The sequence below is a fragment of the Alligator sinensis genome, unplaced genomic scaffold (assembly GCF_000455745.1).
Source record: "Alligator sinensis unplaced genomic scaffold, ASM45574v1 scaffold412_1, whole genome shotgun sequence".
In the NCBI taxonomy this organism is placed as follows: Eukaryota; Metazoa; Chordata; order Crocodylia; family Alligatoridae; genus Alligator; species Alligator sinensis.
In genome coordinates, this window is record NW_005842474.1 from 1,042,963 (window position 1) to 1,047,171 (window position 4,209).

Below are 4,209 nucleotides of genomic sequence, written 5' to 3' on the forward strand. Positions count from 1 at the left end.
GCCACTACCTTGGCATGACCTAGTTTTTCTTTGGGAATATGTTGGCAAGTTTCCAATTTAACTGGCTATTTGTACATAGATTCAGTCAAAAGGCTACCTGGGAGGAGAGAGCCTGTCCACTACTACTTAGCTCTTCCTGTCTCAGAAAGTGCTTTTCTCTAACTCACAAGCTAATATATAGAAGATTATCCTATTTTGCCAGACTCTATATGGTTTGTCCTGTTTATTTACAAAAAGCTATTGCAGGCTGAATGAATCCTATAATATGCCTGTTTGGAGCTTGTTCCATGTATGTTTCTTGTTTTCAGCACTTGATGTTTCTTTCTGCTTCAGGATGTTTTTTTCCTGGCGGAACTTATATTTTTTTTAATATATAAAGAACTTTTTAGTGCAGATGCTGCACTGACAGTTTCATAGGTGCATTTCTTGCTGACCTTGGTTGGAGAAAACTGTGGTTGAGCATTGTGAGATCACCAAGACACAACTACTTGTAGTAGTAATAGGTAAGCGGCATAGTGGCACTTTTAGGCATAAGTGGTAGAAAGTGCTTCTCTCTCATTCACAAACTAGCAGACAGTGTATGGTTTAGTAGTAATTTACTAGTTGTTTCCTTAGGACACTTCATCCCAAAACAAACCATAAAAAACAGTACCAGTTCCACTAAGTATGGCTGGTTATCTTCTAGGTACATTTTAACGAAGCTCTACTCTCTTTTGCTACATACTCCTGGTGGAGTCACAGGTGAAGGCAGGATGACTCTGAAGAACACTGAACCCTACAAATGGCTACCATGGTATAAACTCCAAATGAGCATATTGTAGAATTCATTCAGCCTGTAATAGTTTCTGTAAATAAACAGGACAAACCATACAGTGTATGGCAAAATAGGATAATAAATGGTTATGTCAGTTATTAATAATAAAGTATTTTGAGGGGATTCCACACAGGAAATGTGAGCAAGGAAAGGCAATAACTATTAAAGTATCTTTTTGAGAGGGTAGGTAATTATCTTTAAAAATTAAGGAGAGATGGAATGAGCTGGATAGCAAAGGAGCACACTGTACTTTAGGGCCCTGACACCCAAAAGATGTGATTTTGTACTAACCTGAGCATTGGCAGTAGCACCATAAAATGCCCTACAGAGAATGTGGTTGGAAGGAATCATTGATATGGGGCTTTAGGAGGCTCTATGAGTACTTCCAGGGTCTATAAAACAGCAGCACCAGTTTACCACAAGCTGCAGCTTTCTTTGTAACCAGAGTGTATTCTGGTAGGCAGGCCTCTCAGTTATCATGGTATCAAGCAGTGAGTGAATGTACTGTTCCAGTCTAAACAATAAAGAAGACCTACTAAGAGCCAATTATACCACCACACCCTGTGCCATGAAAAGCATGTTACTGCTGCAAGAGAGCAATAAAGATGGTCTAGGCTGGGGGTTCCCAAAGTTCCACTCCTGAAGAGCCATTTCAGAGGGGTGCTCCTGAGAACCAGGCCACTTCAAAGAGGCTAATGAGCTGTTTGGTCTGTTGGCTACAATTTGGGAACCCCAGGTTTAACTGCTAAAAAAAAAGTACTACTAGGCTGTGGGCCTCATCAAAAGGGCTTGCAAGCTGGATTTGGCCCACAGGCTGTGTTTTGGGGAACCCCTGGTTTATGTATTTGCAAAAGATCTTCAACTGGCTTCTGACATATCAGTGGTAGTTGTGGCTGCTCTGTATCTATGAAAACAAAACCATTTTTACTTTAGTTCTGTTTTCAAAATACAATTTTATTGACAATGTAGGGTGCTTCTGCAATAGCTATAATAGCCTATGATGTAGGATGTTTATACTACTACTAAATCATGCCATATCAGAAGTGAAGGCAGTCTGTTGCACTGTCCTGCAACTCAAAGATCTCCAACAGAATCCTATCACAATGTTAGTGTCAGTCAACCTCAAATCTTATGACCTGTCTCTCTAGCATGTCTGAAATTAATTTTGAAGTGCCTAAATTTGAACTGAATTTTAGACACCCAGCTTTTGTAGTTTTGGCTGTGAAAGTTGGTGGTTGCCATTAGGTTGCAAACTAAAACCAATGGACTGGGATGATTATTTTAAGGCAGAGGTGGCCACCTGTGGCCTGGGCAGTCTCTGTGTGTGGCACATGGCAGATTGGGGAAGGAGCAAGGAGCACAATGGCAGATAGGACAGGGAGCAGAAAGCAAAGTAGATTGGGCAGGAAGCACAGGGAAGAAAGATGAAAGCAGAGCAGCAGATCAGGTAGAGGAAGGGGACTGAAGTTGCACTTGGGGAGTATGTGGAGATAATTTGTAGTATGCTGGTCAAAAACCTTGGCCCCCGCTGCTTTAAGGCACTGACTTTATGGTGGGAGGGTGAAATGCTGCTAAAGTGGGATAGGGAACTGTAGTGGGTACCCCTGGAAAAACTGTGGCTTTCTCATTCAAAATGCCCAGTTGAACTTAAAGAATGTCCAGGGTGGAGCCACAATATCTATCATCCTTTGAAAAGCTGCATTGTACACTATGCCTGCTGATTCAGCTGTGCTGGTTATTAGGGCTGTGTGAAATGGCACTGTTCTGTTCCGACTTCAGTTTTGAGGTCTGGTACAGTGTTTTGTATCGACTTTCATTTCGAGTTGAAACAGCCTCACTGTTTCACTTTGTTCAAACAGCGAGGCTGTTTTGACCCTGTTTCAAGGTTTCGCCTGACCATCGGGCTGGGGCTCAGTTTCCAACCCCAGCCCAATCATGGGGCTGGGGCTCCCCGTGCAATGGGAACTTGGCTCAGCTGGGCTGACTTCCTTTCCTGAGCCCCAATCCTAGCGCTGGGGATGGGAAGTCAACCCAGCTGGGCTGACTTCCCATCCTTCACCTGATCTAGCACTGGGGATGGGAAGTCAGCCCAGCGGGGTTGACTTCCCATCCCCAGCGCTAGGATTGGGGCTCAGGAAAGGAAGTCAGCCCAGCTGGATCTAGCTGGGCTGACTTCCCATCCCCAGTGCTATGGTTGAAACGTTTCGACTTTCAAAACATTTTGACTAACCTCGTTTTGTTTCAAGGCCCTTTGTTTTGTTTCAATTTTGCTGTTTTGACCTTGAAATGAGTCGAAACACTGTTGAAATGAAATGGCCAGTGAAATTTCACACAGCCCTACTGATTATTGTGAAAGGTAGCATGATAAGGCCTAGTATGACTTGCATCTCCACACTGGCAGCTGGGAGTCTTTGCAGAGGGAAAAGATTCATCAGCATCACAGAAAAATGTGTGTCATGGTGAATAATATACTGACATGCCTCCAAACATCCTTGGATAGCCTAGTTGATTAATATTCATTATTTCTATTCCAAAAATCAACATTGTAGCTCTTCTCCTTAAGATCGGTTGTGAAATAGTCTATGCCATATAACATACATGTATTTCACTCTGCCAAGAAGCTAAAGGGCTTAGGTTTAGAGGTGCTGATTGGTCCAAAGAAATGATTAATTGCTAGGCATTCGCTCCTGCCCTACAATGCAGTAAATCTTGTTTCCCTTTTTTTTTAGAACTTTATGCCTCCAGCAGAGGGATAAAAAAAATCCTGTTGTCAGCCTTTACTTAAAAAAGAAGCAGGAAGTTCTACAGCTAAAGGAAATTCTAGGACAAAAACTTATGTGAAAAAAGGAGGAAATGAGAGTTTAAGAAGCAAAGAGCTGACATCAGGGATTTACCCAAAAGTCTTTTTGTGACATGTAAGAGACTCAGTGAGGGTCCAGCAAATGCCAAGAGATATCTCATTGCTTCATGGCCTACTCTTGTCAGTTGGGGAAATGGTTAGCCTAGCACTGTAATTCCAGAATAAAGGTTGTAATATACCTCCATTACAAACCTAATGTTCATTAACAAAGGTGGAAAACCCAAAGTAAATAATTAAAGCATTTTCTCCAGCCCCTAGATTATCTTTGTGGCTCTTTTCTGCACCTTCTCCAACATGCTTCTATTAAATATGGACACCAGAACTGTATTCAGTATTCCACTAACACTCTTGCCAATGCTGTATGTAGATGTAAATTCACCTCCTTTTTTTGAATGTCTCATTACAACAAATGCTAATCAAGGCGTAGTCGCTAACCTTTCTGCATATGGCCTCTTGAAGTTCAAGAAGCAGGTAAGGCCTCCATGAAGATATCTGTTGGTCTCTCTGGAAGGGAAATTTATTACTCCCTGTAGGG